This window comes from Aedes albopictus, chromosome 3, assembly GCF_035046485.1.
Source record: "Aedes albopictus strain Foshan chromosome 3, AalbF5, whole genome shotgun sequence".
In the NCBI taxonomy this organism is placed as follows: Eukaryota; Metazoa; Arthropoda; class Insecta; order Diptera; family Culicidae; genus Aedes; species Aedes albopictus.
The window spans coordinates 135,899,885-135,913,719 of record NC_085138.1 but is presented as its reverse complement, the minus strand read 5'-3'; the positions used below and the strand labels follow the sequence as shown (position 1 = coordinate 135,913,719).

The 13,835-nt window shown below is 37.3% G+C and overlaps 1 protein-coding gene across 2 annotated transcripts in view; it reads left to right on the top strand.

Annotated features, from left to right (window-relative positions):
* Positions 1 to 8,712: 8,712 nt before the first annotated feature.
* The window catches only part of LOC109408491 (furin-like protease 2), a 1,190,934-nt gene continuing 1,185,811 nt past the window's right edge, over positions 8,713 to 13,835 (top strand). Inside the window, exon 1 of one of the 2 annotated variants that reach the window (XM_062857325.1) lies at positions 8,713 to 9,037. The gene's annotated coding sequence lies outside the window, so the exon portion shown is untranslated. The remainder of the gene's footprint in view (positions 9,038 to 13,835) is intronic. The other variant, XM_062857326.1, reaches the window with a different exon arrangement.

The window sequence follows — 13,835 nt, the reverse complement described above, 5'->3', positions numbered from 1 at the left end:
ACCATATTTATATAAAATGCTCCATTTTGATATTTCGTATTCCAAAACTATATTCCATGTACGTGAATTATGGTGAGTTCGGCACCACATTGAATTACGAGCTCCATTTTTGCAATTTGTGCACCTAGCCATACAAAATATCGAGTATCGCTGACTGACGGTGACAACTAATACAGAACACATCTTCTTTAAAGCGACCACAGAATCATCTAGGCATTCATGCATCATGCTGGTCCCATGCACTGTCTTTTAATCAATTAGGAATCTAATGCATCGTACTGATATGTACTATCATTAAATTTCATGCACCATCAAAGCTTTCCAAGCATCATTTCAGCGTTTATTATATCATCTACGCATCTGATGCACCATTATGGTGTGAGGATCACATACTTTTTTGTATTCTATGCACCATTTTTGCTATTCGTGCACCTAACTATGCAACATGTTGATAATCTTTGAATAACGGTGACAAACTAATGCAGCACATTAGCATCATGCGCCTTCTTCAAAGCTAAGCATGCACCATTTTGGCATTTACTATATCATCTAGGCATCGTATGCACCATTATGATGTGGTTTACATTTAAATTTGATGCACCATTTTGGCATTGTGCGCACAAAATGTTTTTTTAATCTGTATTAAAGAGATTTTAGCCCTAGGCTAGGTCATCTCGGGACCCGAGTTTTGTGAGTTTGTCGGGAGAGAGATGCGATCCCAGGTCCTCGGCGTGATAGGCACGTGCCTTACCCATCACACCAGATCCACGCATACAAAATAGCATTCCATGTGCCTGGACCTGGACCATGTTGATTTTTTTGCACATTGAGTTTCCTGAACCATTGCTCGAATTGCAAATGCACCTTAATATGGAGAATGTTGAGTATAACAGAATCATGGTGAAACTAATGCACCATACTGACATCATGCAGCTTCTTTGCATTCCATGCACCACCATGATGTTTACAGAATCATCTATGTAGCATCTCACGCACCATCTTTAAATAAAATATGTTTTTAATGCGAAATCATGCACCATCGTTAAATTTCATGTACTACTAAAGCTTTTCAAGCATAATCGTCGCGTTCGCTATATCATATTGTGCACCACTATTATTGTTTGAAGTTTCGTACATCCAAATATCATTTCACGTATCATGACCCATGTAAACTCTAAAGTATCAGATATCATGGGCCATCTTTGAATGTAATGCTCCAGCATTCTATGCACCATCCTAATGAGCTCAGTGTTATCTAGGGAACCTATACACCACGGTGACATCATGCACCGTTATTGCCGCACGCAATTTGATTTTTATGCAGCAACTAATTTTAACACCATCTCCAAATCCCCTGCTTAATCTTAGCGTTATAAAAATCAAATTACAATTACTTGAAACGCATGCACTCTTTAGACGATACATTAATCATTAAGGTATATAATGTATCATACGAACATCCCACACCTATTCAAAAAATTTATACACCTTCTTGATGTTCATTGGATCATCCAGGCATCTTATACGCCACAATTGAATTTTGTATACCATTTTTGCAATTCGCGCATCAAAAAAGCATTTCGTGGATCATTTTGAGAATCACTCTACTACCTCGAGAAATTCTTGGAAGAATCCCTGGAGGCATTACTAAAGGAGTGCTTGAATGAATTCTTGAAGGAAGCTCTCAAAAATTACAAGAGGTGTCTAGAGAAATTTGTGGAGAATTTCCAGGAGGAACTACTGAAGGAATTGCTGGAGAAATTGTTGAAGGAATTCCCTGGAGGAGTTTCAGGAGGCATTCCTCGAGGAATCCTTGAAGAAATTCCTGGAGGAATCCGTAGAGGAATTCTTGGAATGCCTGAAGAATTTCATTGATAAATATCTGAGAGAACTCCTGAAGAAATTCCTGGCAGTATCCATAAAGGAATTCTTGGAAGAGTTCCGGGAGACATTCCTTTGGACTTCTCTGGAGGAATTCTGGCAGAAATTCATAGAGGATTTTTTAGAGGAATCCCTGTAGGCATTCCTAAAGAAATCCTTCAAGAATTTCGTGAAGGAATCCGAAGAAGGGAAGAATTCGTAGAAGAATTCCTGAAAGAGTTCCTGGAGGATTTTTGAGGAATATCTGAAGAAATTCATTGATGAATCCCTTGAAGAATTCCTGAAGAAATTTTGGGAGAATTTCCTGGGGAAAACCATGGAGGAATCCCTGAAGAAATTTCTCGAGGAAATCCTAGAGAAATTTCTGGTTGAGTTCCGGGAGATTGTTTTAAAAATTTATGGAGAAATCCGTGGAGGAATTCCTGGAGGAATCCCTGGAGAAATTATTAGGGGATTCTTTGGAGGAATACTTTAAGGAATTCCTGAGATGATTCCTGGAAGAGCTCCGAGAGAAATTGCTTGAGGATTTTCTGGAGACATTTGAGGAGGAATTCTTGGTGGAAACCTTTTAGAAGTTCCTGCTATTCCTGGAGGTATTTCAGAAGAAATTTCTGAAAGAATTTTTGGAAGAAATAATGGAGGAATTTCCGAAGAAATTCTTTGAGGTATTTTTGGAGAAATATCCTGGAAGAATCCTTGGAGGAATTTTTGAAGAAATTCCTGGAAAATATCCTGGCGAAATTCCTGGAAGAATACATGGAAGAAATCTTGGAAGAGTTCCGGGAGAAATTCCTTCAGTATTTTCTGGAGGAATCCGTGGAGGAAATGTTGAAGGGATTCCTACGGGATTTTTCCTAGTAGAAATTGCAGGAGAAATTCCAGGACTATTTTCTGGAGATATTCCTGGAGGAATTATTTGTGAATTTCCGGAAAAATATATGTGGCTTCCTGGATAAATTTCTGGTGAAATGTCTGAAGGAACTCCTCGAGGAATTTCTGATGGAATACCTAGAGGAATTGCTGGGGGAATTTTTGAGGAATTTGTGAAGAAATTTATTAATGAATCCCTGGAGTAATTTCTGGAAAAAATCCTTGAGGAATCCGTGGCGGATTCTCTGGAGGAATTCCTGGAAAAATTCCAAGAGGATTTTCTGGAGGAATCCCTGCAATTTCTGAAAGAATTCCAAGACGAATTTCTGAAGGAATTTTGAAGGAATTTCCACAGAAATTCATAGATGAATCAATGGAGGAATTTCTGAAGAAATTCCTTCAGAATTTCCAGGAGAATTTCCTGAAGGAATCCATGGTGTAATACTTGAAGGATTTTTTCGAGGAATTCCGTTAGAAATTCCTTGAGGAATCCGTTAAGCAATTCCTGGAGGATGAGGAATGTTGGCAGACATTCTTAGAATTTTTTTCCTAGAAGAAATTTCTGGAGGAATCTCTGGAGGAATTCTAGGAGTATTTACAGGAGGAATTATATGAGCAATTTCTGAAGAAATATATGAAGTTTCCTGGAGAAATGTCTGAAGCAACTCCTCGAGGAATTTCTGAAGCAATATCTGGAGGAATTTCTAGAGGATTTTTTAAAGTTATTTCTTAAGAAATTTATTAATGAATCCCTGGAGGATTTCCTGGAAAAAATCCTAGAGACATGCCTGGAGTAATCAGTGGAAGATTCTCTGGAGGAATATATTCCTGGAGACATTCCTTTAGGATTCTCTGGAGGAATTGTGGCAGAAATTCCTAGAGGATTTTCTGAAGAAATCCCTGGAGAAATTCCCGGAGGAATTTCTGAAAGAATTTTTGGAGGAATTTCTGAAGTTCTTCCACGAGAAATTTCTGAAAGAAATCCTGGAGAAATTTTTGGCAACTTTTATAGAATTTCTTAAGAAATTCATGAATAAATCCCTGCAGGAATTCATGAATAAATCCCTGCAGAAATTCTTGATGAAATTCCTAGAGAATTTCCTGGAGCAATTTCTCAAGGAATTCCAAGTGGAATTCTTTTAACAGTTATGTAAGAAATTCCTTTATGATTTTCTGGAGGAATCCGTGGAGCAATTCCTGGGGGAATCCCTGGAGGATAAATAGTAGGAAATCTAGCAAACATTCTTAGAAAAGAAATCCTAGAAAAAATTTCAGGAGGAATTCTTAGAGTATTTCCTGGAGGAATTATTTAAGGAATTTCTGGGGAAACATATGAGACTTTCTGGAGGAATGTTCGAAGGAATTTTTCGAGGAATTTCTAAAGGAATACCTGGAGGAATTTCTGAAGGAATTTTTAAAAGGATTTCTGAAGAAATTCAGACCTTCTTTTAGGATTCTCTGGAGGAAATCTGGCAGAAATTCCTAGAGGATTTTCTGGGGGAATCCCTGGAGGAATTCCTGGAGGGATTTCTGGAGGGGTTTCTGGAGGAGTTCTTGGAGGAATTTCTGGAGTTCTTCTTCGAAAAATTTCTGAAAGAATTCTTGGAGGAATTTCCGGAAGAGTTTTTATGATTTCTGAAGAAATTCATGGATGAATCACTGGAGAAATTCCTGAAGATTTTCCTTGATAAATTTCTGGAGAATTTCCTGGGGGAATCCATGGTGTAATCCTTGGAAGAATTTCTCGAGGAATTCCAGGAGGAGTTCTTGGAAGAGTTGTGTGAGAAATTCTTTGAGGATTTTCTGGAGGAATCCATGGAGCAATTCCTGGAGAAATTCCTTGAGAATTTCCTGGAAAATTTCTTGGATATATTGAATGAACTCTGGCAGACATCCTTAGAAAATTTGTCCTAGAAGAAATTTCAGGAGGAATTCTTGGAGTATTTACTGGAGAAATTTTGTAAGGAATTTCTTAAGAAATTTATTATTAATGAATTCCTGAAGAAACTCCTGGTAAAAATCCTGGAGAAATTCATGGAGGAATACGTGGAGGATTCTCTGGGGAAATTCCTCGAAGAATTCTTGAAAGTGCGGGAGACATTCCTTTAGGATTCTCTGGGAGAATTCTGGCAAAAAGTCTTAGAGGATTTTTTGAAGAAATCCCTGGAAGAATTACTAGAAGAATTCTTGGAGGAATTTCTGGAGTTGTTCCTCGAGAAATTTCTGAAAAAAATCCTGGAGGAATTTCGGAATGAATTTTTAGGGAATTCCTGAATAAATTCATGGATGAGTCCCTGGATGAATTTCCTGGAAAATTTCCTAGAAGAATCCATGGAGTAATCCTTGGAGGAATTCCTGTAAGAGTTCCTCGAGAAATTTGTTTAGGATTTGCTGGAGGAATCCGTGGCAAGTGGAATATTGGAGGAATTCTGGCAGACATTCAAAGATAAATTTTCTTCAAATAAATTCCAGGAGGAATCTCTTGAGTAATTCTTGGAGTATTTACTGGAAGAATTCCTGAAGGAATTATTTGAGGAATTTGTGGAGAAAATTATGAGGCTTCCTGGAGAAATTTTTGTTGGAATGTCTGAAGGAACTCCTCGAAGGATTTCTGAAGGAATTGCTGGAGGAATTTCTGGAGCAATGTTTGGGTGAATTGCTGAAGAAACTTATTAATGAACCCCTGGAGGAATTCCTGAAGAAATTCATGTATAAAACCCTGGAGAAATTCCTGGAGAACTCCGTTGAGGATTCCCTGGAAGAAATCCTCGTGGAATTCCTCGAGGAATTCCAGGAGTAGTTCCTGGAAGTGTTCCGGGAGAAATCCTTTTAGGATTTTCTGGAGGAATCCGAGGTGGCATTCATGGATCAAAACCCCTGAAGGCATATTGGAGGTATTTCTGGAGGAATGTCTGAAGGAACTCTTCGAGGAATTTCAGAAGAAATTTGTTGAGGAATTTCTGAAGGAATTCGATAATGAATCCCTGGTGGAATTCCAGAAGAAATTCCTAGAAAAAATCCAAGAGAAATTCCTGGAGGAATCTATAGAGGATTCCCTGGAGGAAGGTCTCCCGGAATTCCTCGAGGAATCCCAGCAGGAATTCTTGGAAGATTTCCGGGAGACATTCCTTTAAAATTCTCTGGAGAAATTCTGGCAGAAATTCCTAGAGGATTTTCTGTAGGAATCCCTGGAGGGTTTTTTGGAGGAATTTCATCCGGAATTCCAGGAGAAATTTCTGTAATTCTTCCATGAGTAATTTCTAGAGGAATTTTTATGGAATATTTGAAGCAATTGAATCCTCTGAGGAATTTCTGAATAAATTCCTTGAGAATTTCATTGAATTTTTTTGGAGGAATCCCTGAAGGAATTGCTCGAGGAATTTCAAGAGGAATTGCTGGAAGAATTCCATGAGAAATTCCTTTGGGATTTTCTGGAGGAATCCGTGGAGCAATTCCTGAAGGAATCCCTGGAGGAAATATTGGGGGAATTCTGGCACACATTCCTACAGGGTTTTCTCTATGAGAAATTTTAGGAGGAATCTCTGGAGGAATTCCTAGAGGTTTTTCTGGAGAAATAATCTGGAGTATTTTCTGGATGAATTCCTGGAGAAATTATTTGAGGAATTTCTGGTGCAGTGTCTGCAAGAACTCCTCCTTGGGCAAATTCCAGGTGGAATTCATGTACGAATCCTTGGAGGAATCTCTGTAGATTGCAACAAGGATTCCGATTGATTTTTTTTATCAAGAAATTCTGACTCAATTCTAGCATCACTTATTGTTTTGAAAGATTGAAATTCTTTCACAACAACATGTTTTTTTTTTGTATAATTGATAATTTTCTCGTTTTTTTTTTTCATTGCATAAAATACGTTTATAAAATTTTATAAGAGTTGAGATAATGACCTCATATATAAAAGTTTCGCATTGCTTTGAAATCATCACCATCTGAAGCCTTCTCCAGAATCCCAACATGAAATACTTGGCGATGTTAGCACCACAGCAAGTTGAAATCTCTTCTTGGGAATTCATATCGCATGTAACACCATGATTCTATTTTGCACCATGATTATATATTGCACCATCATTGCAGTGCCCCCCCTAAGCTAGAACCCTGCGCACGCTAGTGGTAATACCTGAAGGAACCGTTAGACAAATTTGAATTCCTAAGAAAAAATCTCCAGGAGTAATCCCTTCAGAAATATTTGAAGAAATACATGAAGGAGAACTTCTGTAGCAATCATTGAAGGAATGTTCTGATGAATCGCTAAAGGAATCCCAAAAATAATTTCTGAAGGAACTTCCGAAGAAACTATTCATGGAAAGTTTCAAAATGAATATTTTGAGAAATTTCTTGAAGAAGCCCTAAAGCAAGTTCCTGGAGAAATTCCAGCAAGAATCTCTGGAAGAATCTCTGTAAAAAAAATCCAAAGAAATACATAAACTGGAATGCATTCTAATGATATAGTTGGAGGAGTCTTTGGTGGAATTCTTGCTGCAATCATTCTAGAAAATCTTGCAAAGAAATCTTTACACAAAATTTTGGAAAAAGTTTAATAAGTTTTGAAATAATCTCTCTGGGAATTTCTGGCGATGTCCTTGGAGGTAATCGTGGAGAAAATTCTTAAGTAGTACATGAAAGCAATACATTGTAAACTAATTCTAGATGAATTCTGGATGAATTCATAAAAGGTATCCCCCTTCCGCGATATTTACAAAACAAAAACAAATTCCGAGTGAAAATGTATAAGTAGAACGGTTTTTAAAAATTATTCTGTGTAAGGCGTTGCATTGAAGTCATTCCTATGGAGGCGTACCTGAAAAAGGGGCGCTTAAATTTGGAAATCTTAAGTAACCAGCTCTGATTCTACCATGACATCACTGTTTGCCACTCAAAGTCCCAATTGGATTTTTATGAGAACAAGTTGAGACTTAAATACAACCATCTCAACTTTGGTTCTACATTGCATGACATCGAATGTTTTCTGTTTTGACTACATTATGAGTAGCAAAATTATCAAAAATTATTATGTTGATAATAGACAGAGTCAATTACGGACGCTGAGCAAGATTACAAGGATAAGCAATGGGGGCAAAATTAGGAGGTACAGAACTGATTAAACTCATTCGAAGAGGGTATTCTGCAGGGTTCGAAAAGTCGGTATACACAAGATCAAAAATTAGTTGGGCAACAGTAAAATATCGCTTCATTAGTTGAAAAACGCCTAAAAGTATGCAGCGTTTTTGTCAATAAAATCGTTTTCAACCAAATTGAATGGTATTGTGTTTCCAGTTCAAAACCGAATTAGCGACATTTTTTCTTTTACTTCCGCTGCTTTTGCCTTGCGTTATACACTATGTCGGAAGTGGGGCGCTGTATAGAATACCAGGTGTACAATACAGCGCCCCACTTCCGACATTGTGTTTAACGCAAGGCAAAAGCAGCGCAAGTAAAAGAAAAAATGTCGCTAATTCGGTTTTGAACTGGAAACATAATATTCTCTAGATACAAGTGTAATATTATTCTTATTTCTTTCTACATAGTCAAATTTTAAGGGGAATGTTTCTTCAAATTTCACTATTATCAATTATTTCTTTACTTTCATTTTTATCAAATTTTCCGTGCGTTCAATCGAGTAGTAGAAACCCACAGGGCAACACCACCCCGTCCAGTTCAGCTGATCTAGACCACTTCGGCAACGTCAAACAATCGACGACAGCCAGCGCAATTCCTTTGCCGTGTTCGTTTCCAGTACCACTATCTCTGATGAGCAAGCATGGGGACATGCGCAGACACGGTACCCGTGCAAACAGGTTTTTGACAGAAATCCAATTGGATTGAGCGAAGTAGCAGCCTTTCTGTTTTCTACCTTTCTCGTTCCATTCCATGCGTGTCGGCGAAGGTGAGTCGAAAAGCATGCTCCATGGAGTCGTTCGACGGGGGAATGGAAGACGGAAAACGTGTGAATGTGGGAGCACAACAGAGAACTCGACTTCCAGCGTGTTTTGAACCTGTTTTGTTTTGGTTGCAGCTCGGTGACGAGTGCTGTCACGAAACAGTTTGGCAATTTTTGTTACGGAATTCTAAAGTTCGTAGATAAATGATGGATCTGTGATTGAAATTCGGTTCGAATGGTGCGAAGTTACGGGTCGTGGGAGTGAGGGGAACAGTTTTTGTGGAATAGTTGTAGAGCAGTAAGCAGTAGATAGTGTATTAGTGAATGAGAAAGTATAATTGTGCCTACTATCATGGTCTACGCGTACTGATAGTGCTCGAGATAGTAAACAGGTAACGTGTTGAGTTCCAACAACAGTGAATACGATCCAACTATCATTCATATTTTACTATACGACCGAAAGCTTGATAAGGCTGCATTCCTATTGGATGGATTGGCACCGAGCAATGATATTACATTGGACACTTTCACTTTCCAGTAAGACAAAACAAATCAAGAGAGTGCCAATTAGCCGGTTAATTGTGCAATGAAAATTATAAATAAGTTTCAGTAATTCTTATTGGTTTTGCGACCGTGAGTGGCAGGACAGGTAACGCCTTTGCATTCTTCAGTGGACTGATACTGAACTGTAACTAACGTACGGTGAGGAGGAAACCCCCTCAGATGACGTCGCACGTGTGCCATTATTGCTGAGTGACCTTGAAAATAGAGCAGTAAATCGGTGGCGCGTGAGGATGCATCAATGGGGTTGGAGGCAATATTCTTGTTTAACACTTATTATATTGAACACTTTAATTAATGCATGAGGTGTGAAGACTACCTCAACATTGATTACTTAGCATTTATGATAAATTTGTGGATGATGTAGAGGAGTATTTCAGCCTTTCTCGTGTAATAAAGATGAACTGTAAGGCTATCATTCTAATTTTCGAGAAGAACCTTGGACAATAAGTATTCCTGAGCTATCAGTCTAGCTGTGAACCGGATAACTCCAGAATAAATACCACGCTTTCGAACACCCATCAATTTCCCTGAATCGCCTTCAATGAACCGCAACGTCCTCGATTATAACAAAATTCTGTCTCTTCAACTAGATTCCATTTCAATCGGTTCGTGGTCAGACCTAAGGCTGTTGTTTATATAAGATGATCACCAATACTGTATTGAAAATCGATTTTGTCAGCCACTTTCGGGAAAACATTTTTTGCACTTCTAAAAAATCTTAACAGTTTTTCAAACTTTTCGTTCCTTAGAGAGTTTTCCTAGAGGACCTTCAGGAGGTCATTAGAGGATTGCCCCAAAGAATTTTACAGGATATTCTCATATTCTTGAATCTAAAAGATTTCACTGAGTTTTCCAGAGATTTTTTCTAGGATATCTCCAGGCAATTCTCATCAAGAATTCCTCCAGGAATTTACCTTTTGGTAAACTTGCAAGTATTCCTTCAGGATTATCCATAGAAATATCTCCAAGCAATTTATTCAAGGACATCTTAGACTTACCTTCATGGATCCTTTGAATTATTTCTCCAGGTATTTAATCATGTATTTAACTGTCTATATTCGCATAGTTGACGTAAGCGCCACTGTAGTTTTCTTCACACTTGTGAGATTTTAACAATGAATGATGGAAAGTTGAAGATTTTTTTTCACTTTGACATCTAGCTAGTGATTAGATCTTGTGCGCTGTTGAATAAAACTGGTCGCAATTATACACATGTTAACATAACACAGTTAACGAACAGTTTATTAACGGATTCGTTCAGGAATTCCTGCGAGGATTCCATTGGCAAGTGTTCCAAGATTTCGTTCGGTATTTAAAAAAAATCTGAAAATTTCTCTAAGGATTCCTCTGAGAATTCCACCTAGGATTATTTCAGTAATATCCCCAAAAATGCAAACACTCCTCCAAAGAAGCTTTCGGTATTTCTTCAAGAATTCTAACATAAATTCATATCAATACAATCATGGTATAATTTCAGGATTCAGAATTTCCTAAATAATCTAACGGGGATTCTTCGAAGGAATCCCCCCCAAAAAGTAATCTCCAATAATACTTTCAGGAATTCCCTCAAAAACGTCCCCTTGAAATGTCGTTGATAATTCCTCCAATGATTTTTTTAGGAACTCACCTCAAGATGATTCCGGGAACTCCTACAAGGTTCTATCTGACATTTTGTCATGTATTCTTCCATGAATTACTTCAAATATTACTTTTGAAATTCATGAAGTGATTGCTTCATTTTTTTTTAAAGGATTGCTTTCTCCAAGAATTGCTTAAGAAGTTCTTCCAAAAATTCTTTCAGGTAATACCTTATATATTCCTTGCCTTATATATTCCTTCAGAAGCTCCTCCATGGATTTTTAGGAACTTTCTCATGGATTCGTAAAAAATCCCAAAGATTTCCTAAACAATTCCTTCGAGTATTTCTAGAAATATTCCTTAAAGCTGTAGTGTAGCCGTTATTCCTTCAATTTTTATTTCTGAAAGTCCTCCAAAGCTTCTTATAACAATTCTTCTGGAAATTTCATTTATAATTCTTCCAATGATGTCTGGGGCTGTCCATAAACCACGTGGTCATTTTTTTGAGACTTTTCAAAAATTGCAATAATGCGGAGAAAATTGGGTCGATTTTGGAACTCCATTAATACTCCATACACCCCATATACTCGAAAGCGGATTTTTGTCACTTACATCGTTTTGCCTCTAGACCCCTCATTTGCAATCGATTACGCATGCTAAAACCGCTTGAACCGTTATAAAATGAAGAGTAGTGTTTTGCCCCTGTGGGGCGCATTATACCTTCTTCGTCGTCTTCGTCTTCTTCTTTATGGCTCGACGTTTGCATTGGAACTTGGTCTGCCTCTCTTCAACTTAGTATTTTAGAGCACTTGCACAGTTATTAATTGAAGGGGGCTTTCTTTGCCTGCCATTGCATGATTTTGTACATTATGTGGCAAGTACAATGATACATTATGCCCCCATTACTGGTACGCCCCCAAAAGAATGACTTCACTATTTCGCCTAATTAAGAATTATTTCGGGAAAACTTTTCCATACATTATTATATAATAAAATTTGTTGTAATTAGCGCGTTTCAAGAATCAGTTTTGCAATAAATCTTATTAAAATTCCAAGAAAATCCTCTTTGGGTATTCTTTGAAGATTTACTAAATATTTTTTTGAATGTTTATCTAAAGAAGATTCTCGCAGAAATTTTTAGAATGTAATAGCTTCTCTAAAGATTTCTCTTAGTATCCCTTCAAAATGCATACTTATCCATGATCATTTTTGAAAATTTCTCCAAGTATTCCTCCATAGATTCTTCCAGGAATTCCCCCGGATTTTTTCTTGGTTCTTCTACAGAAATTTCTCAAAACATATTTCAAAGGATTCATCTTAAAACTGGTCCACGGGTTTCCTCAGAAATTTCTTCCGAAACTCTTCCCGGGATTCCTTCTTAGGGGTTCCATGGCAAATTTCTCTTCAGGAGTTCTTCCAACGAATCGTTTAGAAAATCCTTCAGGGAACTCTTTAAAACTTATTGAGGAATTTCATCAAGAACTACACCAGTGGCTTTGTCTGCGATTTCTGTGGAAGATTTTCAGGAGAGTCTTTCAGAATTTCCCCTATGGATTTTACCAGGAATACCTGTAGAGGTTTCTTAAGCCTTTTTGCCTTGGGGTTACGTGCTGAGTTCCTCCATAAGTCTCTCATGTATTCTTCTCTGAGAGGGGTAAATTAAAATGTTTCTACAGCTATTCTCCTAGGTATTATTCTGAGTATTCATCCAAAAATTGCTCACATGATAACTTTAGAAATTGCTTTAGGAATTTTGGTTCAAGAATTTCACCATACAATTTTCAAGAATTTCTTCTAGGAGCTTCCAAAAGTATCTCCAGAGTTTTTCGAAGGATTTCTGAGAGAATCCTTTAGAAATTTCTTGGAAATTCCTTCAGGAATTCCTTTAAAAAAATATTTTCTTTTCTTCTATTATGCTTGTGCAATTTCTGGAAAAACTTCTGAAAACCCCTGAAAGAATATCTGAACAAACCCCGGGAGATATATCTGATGGAACCGTAAGAGTTACTTCTGAAATCAATCCATGTAGGAATTTGAGCAGAAATCGCTGAAGGAATTTTTCAAAGAATTCTAGGAGAAGCCCTGGAAAGAATTTTCGAATCAATCCCTGTAGGATTTGTGAAGAAATTTTAAGAAGAATTTCTAAAAAAAAAACTTTGAGAGAAATCCAATTCTGGAATTTCTCAAGAAATTACTAAAATTCTGTTTCTGGAAATAAAAACCCAGATTAATCCACCTAGTGGTGATAGTGCCTTTCTCGTCGAATATGTACTCATAAACTTTTCTTCGACGTTAGCCAAAATGTTCCCGAATCCTGAAAACACTTTACACTAGCAACAATTTTAACAAAGCCATCATCGATTTTAGAAACTTATTGATGATACATATTCCGATGTTATGTTCAACAACAAAACATAGCAGAAAAAGATCAGACCTCTCATTTGACGGCTTGACCACCTTAACCCTAGTCGTGTATTGGGGTCATTGTGACCCATTCCATCCACTACGGCAGCGGGGTGAGCATCAGCTAATGCTTGAAGAAGGTTAACTTTATTCACAATCACAGATCACTTTGTGATCTTCGCCAATGTTTATTTCAGCACACTTTATGCTATATTTTATTATCATTGGTAACACGATTCATGTAAAATTTGACCTTCCTACGAGGAAAATGCAGAAAATGTTGATTTTCCATTCAAATTTCAATCGCAATGAGAAGAGTGAGGGCTCAACCAGCCGCACCCAAATTGTGAGCAATAATTTTAGAAGCATAAGGAGATTGGAGATTGAAAAACTGTATAAGGTTGACGCGATTAAATTATATTTTTATACAGTACTGGCCAAAATTATAGGCAGTGGTGATGATACGATGTTTAGGTTGATGAATCTCCCTTTGAGATAGCTTTATTCAAATGCAATAATTTTTGTATTACTGTTTATTTACTACGTAATAACAATACAACGTTTCTTACTTCGAACGATTATCAATGAAGAAAATAAAATCAAAATATTGAAATTGGTCAAAAACTACCTGGCCAAAATTATAGG